Source organism: Narcine bancroftii, chromosome 12, assembly GCF_036971445.1.
Source record: "Narcine bancroftii isolate sNarBan1 chromosome 12, sNarBan1.hap1, whole genome shotgun sequence".
In the NCBI taxonomy this organism is placed as follows: domain Eukaryota; kingdom Metazoa; phylum Chordata; class Chondrichthyes; order Torpediniformes; family Narcinidae; genus Narcine; species Narcine bancroftii.
In genome coordinates, this window is record NC_091480.1 from 32,267,733 (window position 1) to 32,282,776 (window position 15,044).

Genomic DNA, 15,044 nt, shown 5'->3' on the forward strand with positions numbered 1-15,044 from the left:
GACTTTTCTTCGAAAAGAAATGAAAATCCGAGATTTGAGATCTACACGCCAATTTACGATGCCTGCCCGTTGCCATTCACATTCAGTAATAGGTGTTACAACCTTTTCCAAACTGCTCAACTGGTCAAATGCTGCAGCTATTTGGGAAGAGTTTTCCGCGGTGGGTTCCAGCTCATTTATCCCAGGATACAGTTCAGGCAAATCTAGCAGCAATAAAAAAAAACGACGGTGAGTCACGGAATCTTTTAATTCTCTCCGGGGGTGGGTCGGCGAAGAAAGAAATTGTCAAAGCACGAAATGCGGCTCCTTTAAGAAGCCACCGAGCGCGGAAGTTGTTTTAAGTTTGGCTGGGATTCTTCTCTCTCTCTCTCTCTCTCTGAAGACCTGACGTCAGGCCGGTGGAGTCGGGCTTGTGGACTTTGCCTGGTCGGAGGGGAAGTAGCGGGCGTTAACACTGGTGTGGCCGGCCTGGACAGGGACAGGGACGGGGACGGGAGAGGACAGTGCGGACAAATCAACAAGCGGCAGCCCGAGAGGTAAGGTTGGAAGGGAGCCCGGGAAACCGGCTCCTTGTTCAGGCGCGCTCTGCAAATGAGACGGAGTGTTCGACTCCAACCGGGGTGGGGGACAGGAACTTTCAACAGTCCCTTCTCCCCACGGCCTGGGGTACTGAGGCCGGAGAGCAGCGGGTGTACCCTCCTTAACCCCCCTCCCCTCTCCCTCTCAACCGCTGTGGCCGCAGCAGCCACATTTTTGCCATGTGTTGCTGGGAAGGAGAGGAACCAGGGTGCTGGCTGGAGGAAAGGGGTGGTGAACACGCGGGACGGTCACGGCGCTGTGTTGAAAGGGAGGAGAGGGTAGAGATTACTATTGCGGAACGGCTCCGCACCCACGCTGAGGTGTGTGTTAGAGTGGCTGGGACTCTGGATGGGGAGTGGAAGGGACTGGCACTGTGTTAGAGTGGAAAGGACTGGAGTGGCTGGGACTTTGGATGGAGTGTGGAAGGGACTGGAGTGACTGGGAGTCTGGGTGGAGTGTGGAAGGGACTGGAGTGACTGGGACTCTGGGTGGAGTGTGGAAGGGACTGAGTGGTTGGGACTCTGGATGGAGTGTGGAAGGGACTGGAGTGACTGGGAGTCTGGGTGGAGTGTGGAAGAGACTGGAGTGGCTGGGACTCTGGGTGGAGTGTGGAAGGGACTGGAGTGGCTGGGACTCTGGGTGGAGTGTGGAAGGGACTGGAGTGGTTGGGACTCTGGGTGGAGTGTGGAAGGGACTGGAGTGACTGGGAGTCTGGGTGGAGTGTGGAAGGGACTGAGTGGTTGGGACTCTGGATGGAGTGTGGAAGGGACTGGAGTGGCTGGGACTCTGGGTGGAGTGTGGAAGGGACTGGAGTGACTGGGACTCTGGGTGGAGTGTGGAAGGGACTGAGTGGTTGGGACTCTGGATGGAGTGTGGAAGGGACTGGAGTGGCTGGGACTCTGGGTGGAGTGTGGAAGGGACTGGAGTGGCTGGGACTCTGGGTGGAGTGTGGAAGGGACTGGAGTGGCTGGGACTCTGGGTGGAGTGTGGAAGGGACTGGAGTGGCTGGGACTCTGGGTGGAGTGTGGAAGGGACTGGAGTGATTGGGAGTTTGGGTGGAGTGTGGAAGGGACTGGAGTGACTGGGAGTCTGGGTGGAGTGTGGAAGGGACTGAGTGGTTGGGACTCTGGATGGAGTGTGGAAGGGACTGGAGTGACTGGGAGTCTGGGTGGAGTGTGGAAGGGACTGAGTGGTTGGGACTCTGGATGGAGTGTGGAAGGGACTGGAGTGGTTGGGACTCTGGGTGGAGTGTGGAAGGGACTGGAGTGACTGGGAGTCTGGGTGGAGTGTGGAAGGGACTGGAGTGGCTGGGACTCTGGGTGGAGTGTGGAAGGGACTGGAGTGGCTGGGACTCTGGGTGGAGTGTGGAAGGGACTGGAGTGGCTGGGACTCTGGGTGGAGTGTGGAAGGGACTGGAGTGGTTGGGACTCTGGGTGGAGTGTGGAAGGGACTGGAGTGACTGGGAGTCTGGGTGGAGTGTGGAAGGGACTGAGTGGTTGGGACTCTGGATGGAGTGTGGAAGGGACTGGAGTGGCTGGGACTCTGGGTGGAGTGTGGAAGGGACTGGAGTGACTGGGACTCTGGGTGGAGTGTGGAAGGGACTGAGTGGTTGGGACTCTGGATGGAGTGTGGAAGGGACTGGAGTGGCTGGGACTCTGGGTGGAGTGTGGAAGGGACTGGAGTGGTTGGGACTCTGGGTGGAGTGTGGAAGGGACTGGAGTGATTGGGAGTCTGGGTGGAGTGTGGAAGGGACTGGAGTGACTGGGAGTCTGGGTGGAGTGTGGAAGGGACTGAGTGGTTGGGACTCTGGATGGAGTGTGGAAGGGACTGGAGTGGCTGGGACTCTGGGTGGAGTGTGGAAGGGACTGGAGTGACTGGGACTCTGGGTGGAGTGTGGAAGGGACTGGAGTGACTGGGAGTCTGGGTGGAGTGTGGAAGGGACTGGAGTGACTGGGAGTCTGGGTGGAGTGTGGAAGGGACTGGAGTGACTGGGAGTCTGGGTGGAGTGTGGAAGGGACTGGAGTGACTGGGACTCTGGGTGGAGTGTGGAAGGGACTGGAGTGACTGGGACTCTGGGTGGAGTGTGGAAGGGACTGGAGTGACTGGGACTCTGGGTGGAGTGTGGAAGGGACTGGAGTGACTGGGAGTCTGGGTGGAGTGTGGAAGGGACTGGAGTGGTTGGGACTCTGGGTGGAGTGTGGAAGGGACTGGAGTGACTGGGAGTCTGGGTGGAGTGTGGAAGGGACTGGAGTGACTGGGAGTCTGGGTGGAGTGTGGAAGGGACTGAGTGGTTGGGACTCTGGATGGAGTGTGGAAGGGACTGGAATGGCTGGGACTCTGGGTGGAGTGTGGAAGGGACTGGAGTGACTGGGACTCTGGGTGGAGTGTGGAAGGGACTGGAGTGACTGGGAGTCTGGGTGGAGTGTGGAAGGGACTGGAGTGACTGGGAGTCTGGGTGGAGTGTGGAAGGGACTGGAGTGACTGGGAGTCTGGGTGGAGTGTGGAAGGGATTGGAGTGACTGGGAGTCTGGGTGGAGTGTGGAAGGGACTGGAGTGACTGGGACTCTGGGTGGAGTGTGGAAGGGACTGGAGTGACTGGGACTCTGGGTGGAGTGTGGAAGGGACTGGCACCAGTGACCAGTATGTGTGGGAGAGACGGGGCGCAATGCGAGGTGGTTGCTGGTACTGGGTGGGGTGGGGAAGGGGCACCAACCAGTATGTGTGTGTGTGTGTGGGACGCGATGCTGTTGCGGGCTGGAATGTCGGGGCCGGGCTCTGCCGCGGGTTGCGAGGCCGGAACTCCCTCTGGCTTTCAGTGGCTGCCTGGGTCCCACTACTGCCCCCCCCCCCCCTCCCACCTCACAAAATGTTGTCGCTGCGTCCGGCAGTATGCAAGGTTTTATTTTCTGTGGGTGGGTGGAAGAAAGAATATGCTGGCCCCGTCTGCTGCGGATTCTTAAAGGGGTACTGCTTCACTGGCCGAGGATCGGTGCCTGTTCCCGGGGTTAAAGGGTTCAACGTGCGTCGGGTCCTCTCTCCCCCCCTCTCTTCCCCCCTTCCCTTCTTCCCCCCCCCCCTTCTCTTCCCCCCTTCCCTTTGCGCCTCGTCTCTGGATTTGAGCACAGTGCCACAGCTTGTCTGCATGGGAAGAGGTGCATTGGCGTGAATGGGAAGCGAGGCGCACCTGCGGGCTGTCGCCAGTCCGACTGTTCCGGGCGCAACGGTGGTCCAGCAACCACCGGAGTGTTGCATTTTTCTGTCACCTGCCCCGTTCCAACTCCGCACTCATTTCGCTCCAAAGTGCTTTTCCAGCATCCCACCCACTTCGCTGTGTTTGACTTGCATGTCACCTAATCGTCCGGCTGGACAGACGTTTGCACTTTTAACACTGAGCATCACAGCTCCGGTGGGCGAGTGAAAGTGGCGGGACGGGAGGTTTTTTAAAAAATCCCGCACATTTTATTTTACCGAGCGGCTGCAGTGCAAATGGACCGCAGCCACTCTGTAAGGAGCACGCCTAATGAAGACGACCGACCCGCCACACAGGAAGGCGGTGTAAAAGTGCCCCTGTGTAAACGTCCACATCATAGGCACTTTCAGGTGGCCAGAATACCCCGATGTAAAGGCGCCTATGCAGCTGTCGGGAGGCCACCTGAACCTGGCCAGGAGGAGCACTTTCCTAACCCCCCCCACTCCCTATAATCTCCGCCTCCGAGAATTCCCCCGTGGCCCCTGGAAGCAGGAGCCGGCGCTGGCTCGGACGCGGCTCTCCCTCTGGGTGGCAGAAAGGCGTCTTCTCCGCGGCCACCTGAACGTCCCAGCTGCACTCCCCCAGCCTGTCGGAGCACCTGAAAGCACACAGAGGTAATTTTGTTCGGAATAATTCCGAAGTTTCTGTGTTTTTTTTTTAAAAAAAGCAACTTCAAACCAATCTGGAAATAAATGGGAAGCAACAACTTGTGTTGAGAGAGAGAACATCAATTTGTGCTGCTGGTATGGGGATTCGGGTTTTTTTGTTGTTGGGGTAACGTGGGGGTGCAGGAATGGCATCTTTAGCCTCAGGTGTGGGTGAGAGGGCTAAGGTATTGGGTCAGGAAGCAATGGGACATTCTGGTATTGAGCTAGCTCCAGACGTTCTAAAGCTAACCCGCCAAGCTGATGAAAGCCCTGCTTGCATCCCACCAATTCTAACGATTTCCACCGGACTTCATCCTAATGAGGGGGTGGTGAGGCATGTGGGGGGCAGGGGTAAAATGCAGATGTTGGCATTCTGCAGTAATAAGTGCACTCAACGGGTTGGGCAGCATCGGTGGAGAAAGTGTTAACATTTTAGATTCAAGACTGTCAAAACCCTGGTCTTTTCTCCTGCTTAAACTTACATTTCACTGCAACAAAACTACTTTTATAGGGGATGTGTCAAACAAATGAAGAGTAAGGTGAAGCGAATTTATAACATTTCTACTTGAGTTGTTGGGATACAATTAGGAAGTGAGTTCAATTTTTTTTACAAGTTAGGCATACAGCACAGCAACAGGCCCTTCTGGAACACGAGCCTGCGCTGCTCAAATACCTGAATTAACCTACAACCCCCATACATTTTGAATGGTGGGAGGAAACTGGAGCTCCCTGAAGGAACCCACACAGGTTACGGGGAGAACATACGTGCGGACAGGGCCAGATCCAAATCTGGGTCTGAGAAAATGTGATAGCGTTCTGCTAACCATGAGGCAAGGAATTTATGGAAAGAAGCTGTGTGGATTGGTGGCCGCCTTGCATTTGAGGGAATAACCAAGCTCGAACCTTCCATAACATTGGACTGTAAAGATTTTGTTTCCTGAACACTTTTGGGTGTATTTTATGAATTATGAAATCACCATAAATTTTTCCTAACACGTACTGTTTTTTTTTAGATGTACATTTGTGATTTCCTGTCATATTTCAAGTCTACCAGTATATTGCCCACAAAGCAAACTATTTTGGTCAGTCGAAGCCTGCCTGGGTATGCACTCAGTGTAGATATTTAGTGAGGCTGGAGAAAATAACATAGAAGGCATTTAGAGGTTGAGAATTTTATTGGCAACGACAGAGCTCCATCTACATCCAGCTGATTGACAACATGCTTCATGTATACAAAACCAGGAAGTGCGACATGTCATTGACCATTAATTTTTCTGCCTTCACACTTGGGCGTCTTCCCTGCTGATCTTGGTGCGGTCACTGATGAACATGGGGAAAGGTTCCACCAGGACATTGCGACCTTGGAAAAGCAGTATCAGGACAAGTGGAATCTATCAATGCTGGCCGACTATTGTTGGACACTGACATGAGAGGCATCAGATGCTGAGTACAAATGAAAATCAGCAGCAAAACATTTTTAGGTCACTTGAACTAACACAACGTGTCAGCATCATTATGTGATTAAACAGGGTAAATTCAATAAAAGTTAATTTAATGTTTCTCCTTCCTACATGGAATTATCTTTGTGTTCAGCTTGAAGTTGTCTATCGCATTGCTGGTTTTCTTTCAGGAAGCAAACCTTTGGTTGGGGCCAGGGAAAAGAATGTTGCCCAGTGTAATTAGCATTTAACAGTTTTAGCCTCATTAAAAAAAATATTTTGATGTTGGCGAGGATTCTGAGGAGGTTCACGAGGATGATCCCGGGAATGAAAAGGTCATGATATGTGGTGCGTTTAACAGCTTTTGACTTGTACTTGTCAGGATTTAGGAGAACGAGGGGGTGGGCGGATCTCATTGAAACATGTTGAAAGGCATGGTGGGAGAGTCTAGGACAAGAGGGCGCAACTTCAGGATTGAAGGGTGTCTACTTAGAACATATGTGGAGGAATTTCTTCAGACAGAGTTTTCTGTGTAATTTGTTGCTTTAGGTGATTGTGTGCATTTACAACTGAGATTGGTAGGTTCTTGATAAGCTAGGAGAAGGCTGGGCATTGGGGCTGAGTGGGGAAAATGATTTTTAAAATTTCAATTTTGAGTTCTTTTTAAAAAAAAAAAAAATATTTCCCCCAAACCCTTAAGTCGGTGTTAAAATTATGTAAATCATAAATAACAAAATTTTCCATAAAATAGAAACAAACATGGCAGTCAGCCATGGTGGGGCAGACTCAATGGGCTGAATAGCCTATTTCTGCTCCTATATCTTGTAGCTTTGTAACTAATCAACCCTGCAGTAATTGTTGTTTTGCCCCAATCTCTTTAAAAACAGAATATCTATAATGCTAATAATATCCACAATTTCAAGACTTGAAGTTTGAGATTACCCTGAATATAGTATTCTTGAGAAGGCTAATTTTTTTTAAAAAAAAAAGTGTGTTTGAGATTTATACGTGGTTAGAAGGACAACAATAAGGTGCTCTGAATTGGGTTAGACAGGAGGTTATTTGAAGGGGTTAACTAAAGATTGAGAGAAACATTTTGCTAATTTCAAAAGCAAGGGGTTTCATCTGTATTCCTTTGAAAGAAAAAAAGGTTTTGTACTTGGGTTGGGGGGGGGTGGGGGTTGGGGTGGGGGTGGGGTTGGGGGGGGGTGGGGGTGGGGGAGATTGCTCTGATCTTCTGGATTTATGATTGCCTGCCTGAAAAAAGTTCCTCACTAGCATGTTCTAACCTTGCAAAAGCATACTTGACAAAACTTTAAACATATAAAATGGGCATCTTAAGAATATTTTGTTTGGGAGTAATGGGACTGAAGTCTAGATGTCAGAAGACCCTAAAGGAAGTGAAGAAGAAATTGCAGGAACCTTGCCACAAATCATCGAACAATCGCTGAACTTGATAGGTTCCTGAAAGTGCAAATGTTAACTTTGTTTTTTTTAAACTAGAAAAGTATTCTGTCTGACTGTCCATTGTGAGTAAAGGTCAAGAAACCTCTTCAGGAAAATATAGAGCATTTAAAGTAATAAATGTTCATTTTGGTTCTAATTTTTTTCTCAATCTAGTTTGTTGGTGGGTCTGACCATGAACTTTGTGAACATTGATATCAGCAAGTTCTTTGCTACAGATCCACCAAAGTAGGAAAGGGAAAGTGGAATTAGTGGAACATTTTGTACAGGCTGCATTTTTAATTACAACACCAAAAAAATGTAATACAGGTCTTTCTCCTGGAGGAGAAAGATGCTGGTGGAACTCGGTCTGTGTGCTCATCAGATCGTGCAGAATTGTTATACACACACTTGCTATGTGTTTGTGTGTGTAAAATTATCACTTTTTGGGCAGGAAATCTGAGTGGGTGCATGATGATGTTTTAAGAATTGTAAATAGTCCAGGTAAAGCACACTTGAGCAGCTTATTTTGTGCACCTGGGAGATGTGGGCAGTTTGTGAAAAGCTGTTGCATTCAAGACGAATCTCCAGAATGTTTGGCCTCTTAAATGTCATGTGTTCCATGTAAATTTGTGTGCATTTTTTTTTAAATTGCAACCTGTCCGGGACTCTCACAAATGGAATTAACAAAGTGACTCCTGAATTGATTGATGTCTGTTAGGTTGCCCTTCACTGTACTATAGCAGACCCCAGTTGTGATGGTTTCCAGAGAAATAACCTTCCATTTATATTTAGTGCAGATCCAGGTATCACAAGAATGAAAGGATAGAGAAATTATTTCAGTTTTGCTTTAGTGAGCTATGTGCTGTCTGTATGTGTACTGTGGTCCAGAGAAACACTTTTGTATGTTCAGATGATGATAAATTTAAATTAAGTATCCTTAACTATTTTTCACTCATTTGTAAAAATTCAATTAAAAAAAACTTAAAAAGAAATATTTCTAGCTTTGAAGAAAGCTCTTTGAGTATCTTTGGGATATGATTGTTGAACAATTTGAATCTTTGCTACGACTCTGGTCTCTTGCTGAAGTAAGAATCCCAGCAAGTGATGCTCCCTTGTGTGGGCCAGTCAATGCAGGTGTTGGTTCTGAGTGATGGGTCCGTGCTAACAAGATCTGGCAGCTTTAAACAATTAAAGGAAATAATGGGCTGGACCAGTCAATGCAGGTGTTGGTTCTGAGTGATGGTTCAAGATCTGGCAGCTTTAAATGGTTAAAGGAAGTAATGGACTTTTGGAGGATCTGAATGTGTTGATTTATGGACTAATGGCAGGTTTTTGAATTGCCTTGTTGTGTAGATGGGCAATAAGAGGGGAGGAGTTGATTAGAACAAAAGAGGAAAAATAGGACTAGTACAGGTGGTTGGAATGAACCACTGCTTCTGTGCTGTATATATTCGGAAAATAGCATTTTGTGTTGATGTTTAAAGCCTGAACATTGTGGTGAGTGTACAATGTTGGGGAAGACCATATGTAGTTAAATCCATAGTTACTGAAGCTTTTCCCCAGTACAGGTTGCCTTCGAATGACTGATTCTTCATCAGCTCTGAAGAAAGATTGCCAGTTGAATGGAGCATAACCGTTCTGTGTTGCACTTGTGACTGGGCCAGCAGTCAGAATCAGAATTTATTGTCACGAGCAAGTCACGAAATTCAGTGTTTCGCGGCAGCGTCATAATGCAAACGTCCGTATTGTGAACCATCTTACAACAATAATATAAAGCATAAAAATAGTAGTGCATGAAAAGTAAGGCAGCGTTTTTTTTTGTTCATTGATAATTCAGGATCTGATGGTAGCGGGGTTAAAAGCTGATGTGCTGCCGAGGGCTCGTCTTTAGGCTCCTGGACCTTTTTCCCGATGGTAGCAGAGTGAAAAGGGAATGGGCTTTGAGGATAGAGGTTGCTTTTTTTTTAAAGATTAAACCTCTACAGATGCATGGATTGGTTTGATCAAGGCATGGGCAAGAAACCTGAGTGCCCATGAATGCAGAAAATGGGAAACCTAGTCGGGTCCATCACAGGAACTGACCTGTTTATTGAAGAACATTGTTAAGGAACATTGAAGTGCATTGTTAAGGAAGCAGTCAACAATACAAATCACCTTGGTCCTGCTCTCTTTTCATTACTATCTTTAGACAGCATATACAGAAGCCTAAAGTCTGGCCCTTCTGGGGGGGGGGGGGGTCAAGAACAATTTTTTTTTCCCAACAGGCTTGTACAACCCTAACCATAAACTACTTTAGAACCATTGAAGATCTGTCTGGATTATTGCAACATTTCACTTTTTTATGCTAACTACAACAGTGAATATTTATATTTTTAACTTTTTTATGGTAAATTATACATAAAAATGCATTTTAAAAAGTATCAGTGTGACTGTAGCAAACAAGAATTTCAATGCATCATTTCATAGTACTTGTGTGTATGGAATAAACTCATCTCAAGGGTCATCTTTCCTCAGTTAATCAGGTAAGTTTGTTTGGATTGGGAATGACAAAAGAGGTGTCCTCTTGCTTGTTTATTTGAGTCAGCCAACTATCGAAAAGGCATCTCTTAAGAGGACACACGACTGCTTAACCAGTCAAATGGAAGAATTATCAAGAGCCCTTTTCTCTCTGGCTAACCAGTAGATTGGCTATTTAGTGAACCGGTTAGGGAAGGCGTTTTTGCCTTTCACAGGGGACCTCTGTTAACCAGTTCTCTGTCCTTTTGCACTCACCGCAAGTCGTTATCGGGGAATCTATTCTCCACCCGTGACATCTGAGTGATGCATCAAGAAATGATGAACCTCCCCTAAATTATGATCAATTTATTGTGATCTTGTATTTAAACAAAATTAATCATGCCTAATTTTAACATCATTAAGCATTATGTACAGCACAGTATGAACCCTTCAGTGCTGATGTTGTGCTGACCTATATAAACTTTTATTAAATTTATAAAGGACCATAGGAAAATGGCATAAAACACATGGCTGATCAATTTATAAAGACAGTGGGGGTGGGGAGGTGGAGAGCGATGGTGGACCTGCCCTCCCAGAATTCTGTGTGGCAGAGAATGGGCCGTATGTGTGGAGCACTCATGGAGGGTTTTCTCTGCTGCACAGATTTCTGCCATCTCTCTCTCCTGCTGTGACTGTCCCACAGTCCTTTAGAAATTTCTAAAGGTTTATATAGGTTGGCAAAGTTTATACCTTTTAAAATCTTTTATTTCCTTCCACGTCCCTGCAGTCATGCAAAAACACAATCAACGTGTCACGATTTTGTCCCTGGATAGTTCATGTCTCTTTCACTGAGCTAATCGACATGCAGGAGTCCGTTGATGCCAGGGATAATACAACCTACCAGTGTGATTTGATGCTTGCATGTCGATTAAGGAGCTTTCACCCTGGACCCTTAACTGGTCGTCAATTACTAGGGCAAGGTGTCGGTGTGAAAAGGGCTAAAGATGAGTGCAGACTCTAGGTATTTGAAGAACGATGCATTCAATGGAAAATGCGAACAGGAAAAGATTTGAGAGCGAGCGAGAAGTGCAAAGGTGAGCGACTGGTACTAATAAATGAGCTTGTATGTATTTCCAAAGTATTAATTTTCTTTTTAACTGCAAGTTAATATTCATGTGTGAAGCCAATACAGCAGCTTCATTCACTGCACTGGAGTGGACCATTTTTGATGATTTGGTGCTTTTGGGGAAAACAACGTCTAAGTTTCTACAATAATTACAGCAGAAAATGTTGGGAATAGTAGATTAGCAGTATCTGTCGAAGGAGAAATGAAGTAAACGTTTTGGGTAAAAGTTCCTTCATTTCTATGTTCAGATACTTGTAGGTGACTGTTGATTAAGCCACTTCTGTTGCCTGGTATTGGCACCTCCCTTTGTAATTGAATAAAAAAACAATCCAAAATCTCATGCGTCTGGGGTTTGGATGCACTCAATAATTTTGAAAAGTCATTGCGTTAAAAGGTTTGAACATAAATCTCATTGAAAGCATTTTTGAAGTAATAAATTCAGGAGATATGATCGTTCTGAGTATGTAAGAACATTGGCATCAATAAATCCACTTAACTGCTTGCTGTTAACTAAATATTAACGTCAGCAGTTAAATAAGACACTGTATTGTACATTCATTAAATATTCCTGGAGGTTTTTGTTTGAGTTTGTGTTCTGTCAATTCTTGTGATACCTTTAGAAGCTTAAATGAATCATTACAATATAAAAAAAAAATAACATTTCAAAAGACACTATGGCCAGGTTATTCCTCAATTGGATGAAGCTAAGCCATGAGCAGACTTGTGAAATGCGAGCTTTGTGATGTGGAATTTTTGCTGCTTTATTTTGGGTGGGTGGAACCAAATGAATTTTGCTGCTAACTTGCAGTCATAGTAGAAATGTAGATAAAGCAGGCCATTTTCCTGTGGAAGACTGCAGAGCCCACCTCACTGACAAAAGGCAAAGGAGGAAAAAAATCCAACACCCAACCCCAACCAACCAATTTTCCCCTGCAACCGTGTCTGCCTGTCCCGCATCGGACTTGTCAGCCACAAATGAGCCTGCAGCTGATGTGGACATTTACCCCCTCCATAAATCTTCGTCCGCGAAGCGAAGCCAAAGAAGAAAGAGAAGAATTGATGGAGACTGTATAGCTTTGTACATCTGAAGCAGAATTGATTAATTCAGTCATTAGTGGCTTTGGTCTGAGCAACTATTCATGATGTAGGTGCCACATTTACACTTTTGGGATGGGTGGTGGGGGCAAAAGGAAGAAAAGAACAATAGGAAAGCACATTTAATCTTCATCCTGCCTGTCATTCTCAGGATGTAGCTTGATTAATTAATTAGGTTGACATTTAAACAGCACGTTCCAGCTTTGAAGTAATACTGGGGAAACTGGATGATGGAACAAACCACACTGGCAGAGCCCAGTGGAAGAAGGTAGTTGAAGAGAGATTTTGACCCAATAGAAGGTAAATATGCGGCATGGTAACAGCCCCCAAATTCATCAATTAATCTACAACCCCCATACATTTTTCTTTCTGAAGAGTGGAAAGGAACTACACCCTGAGGAAATCCACGCAGAGAGTGCACACACTGGGATTCGAACCTGGGTTACTAGTGCTTTAACAGAAAACTGTTTGAATTTCTCCTCCTGGGCACTGCCATTTTGGGGATGACTCTGCTCTACTGCAATGTAGTGCCTTCTGAGCATTTGTTTTCTTTCCAACATCTGATTAACCTGTCATTATCGATTCTTGCTGCGAACTCAATCTGTCTCCTCTGCGAGCACAATCCCAATTTCTTTCATTTGATCTTTGGAATGCATATGAACATCCATTCCAGTGATGAATGGATAGTATTTAAACCCATTGTGCCAGCAGTTCCGATTAGATAAGAGTTTTTTTGCATGGAATTTAATAAATGGTTTAAAGTAACACTTGTACAAAGCACAAAAAGGAAAAACCTGAATTAGAACATGCCAAAGGTTTTGGTTCTCTCCACCCTTTTACCGAGCAGTTGGAACTTGGCCAATGTACGAATTAAACCTTTGCACACTAACTGATATTATTGTTCTGCTTTGTTAGGGTTTAAAAAAAATCATTTTTTAGCAATGTATCACCTTTTTGAACTCTAACATGCACAGAAGTTGATGGGCTTGACAGGGCAGATGTTTCTCCTGGCTGTTTGAATTCATGGGCCAGTATCTCAAAACCAGGGGTTGCCCATTTCAGGAAGACGTTTGTTCAGCCAGAGGAGGTGCATTTTGTAATTTTCTACCCAATGGTTGTTGAGCTGCTGCTCAATATATTTGAGTCCATGATTGGTCTATCTTTTTGGATGCTAGGGGACAGCACAGGAAGGTGGTGAAAGGTTAGTCAATATCTTATTGAATGATGGCGGAGAGAAGAGAGGCTGAGTATATTTTTACTTCAATCTGTCTTTCAGTTTGCTCCCAGGCAGGGGCATATCTAGCAGGGAAGTCCTTACATTAGCATGGTCCATCACTTTGTTGACAATTGATTTCATATTATTTCATTTGAATTCTCTTCTACTCAGCTTCAAGGTGCAAGATTCTTGATTAATTTTTTTTAAGAATGGATAATTGATGTTTTCACGTGTGTTTTCACGTTGACTCTTGGTCAACTTCATGTTTTCAAGGCATGTAAACCAGTTTCCAGAGGCGGGACTCTTTGATCTAGAGACTCTGGTTAGAATAACAATGTGGTAACTGAGAAATTTATGTTCAATTAATTGAATCTGGAATAAAAGATGAGAATTGGTAATGGCAAGCTTGAAAGTAATGGATTGGTGTGAAACCCATTTGGTTCACTAAAGTCTTTCCTGATGAAGAAATTAATTTTCCTCTCCTTGAATGGTCTATATGTGACAACCAAAGGAGATGGCTATCTGCTTTCCCCTTCTGGGACAGTTGGAATGCCCTTTCCTTGCTAGAGATGTTGCATCTCATGATCAAGTAAAAACAACTCTAGTATATTCAATTATTCATGGCCCATGTTAATACCCCTTCCTCTGCCTTGCCCAAGATGGGGTTTTCTTGAAGTCTTGTTCCTTCCTGGTGTTTGATGGAGTGATCTTATTTTTTTTTTCATGGTTGTTGGTTCCTTGGATCACTTTGCAACTAATTTGTATGATTTCCAGCTCCCTGCTCTTGCTCCTAGTTTGCTCCGGGTCTGTAAATGTGCCCGACAAGCTCTCTCGATTTAATGCATGATCGGTTGCCATTTCAGAAAGTATATCTGGAAATACTCACTCTTTCTCGGTAACCTGCCCAACCATCACCAATGGTCGAAGCTCTTGAGTTTAATTGAATGATGCAAGTGTGTTCCATGTCCTTGCAGGCGGCCGTGGAGTTGAGCTTTACCGGTTTACTTCAGCAAAGGATTCCAGCCCATCTCTGCCACTTTCAATCCAGCTAATTTAGACGTGGGTTTCTGTCAACTGGCTTATTAGTGCAACCCTAGTCAAATTGAAGGTTTGGCTGGGGCGTGGCATGATGGCGTAGAGTCTAGATGTGCAATCTCGACCTCTCTGGCCAGACTTTTATATACCTGTTTTTTAACTTTGTTTCCAAGTTTAATTTTTTTAAATTTTAGTTTAAAGTATTAAGGAATTATTATGGCCACTAATGGTAAAAATACTAAATCTCAAGTTCATAAGAAAATACATTTTAGAAGTGCTGAAGATTTGGGGCCTAGGCGACTTGAAGCAGCCCCATGCTCAATTTCTTCATTGCCTAAATCCCAAGGATCGCCTGTGGAGGCTGAAAAGGAAATGCATCAGGCAGCATTATAATCTGAATAAGTCATTTTTCTTCGCGAATGGATAAGAAGACAACAAGATGCGGGGGGACACCAGCGGCGACTCCCTGAAGAAGTCGGGATGCTGTTGCTGGGTGTCCAGACCCACAATAAATCTTTTAAAATGCCTTTTGTTGAATTGCAGCAGGAGCTGCAGTTACCTTGTTCTGCCACCATGTCAGGGAGCAGAGCTGAGTTTTACTGAATCACAATTGAAGGCAGCTATTCAAGCTGTAATAAAACCTGGAATGGATTTGTTGACATCTCAAATGAATGAAATGGTTCAAATGAATGCTGGTATGAAGGCACTTGTGAAG

General features: G+C 45.7%; 1 protein-coding gene across 10 annotated transcripts in view; it reads left to right on the forward strand.

Annotated features, from left to right (window-relative positions):
- The first annotated feature begins 305 nt into the window (after window positions 1-305).
- LOC138747396 (inactive rhomboid protein 1-like) overlaps window positions 306-15,044 on the forward strand; it is a 297,832-nt gene continuing 283,093 nt past the window's right edge. For all 10 annotated transcript variants that reach the window (XM_069906559.1, XM_069906556.1, XM_069906554.1 and 7 more), the window contains exon 1: window positions 306-536. The gene's annotated coding sequence lies outside the window, so the exon portion shown is untranslated. The remainder of the gene's footprint in view (window positions 537-15,044) is intronic.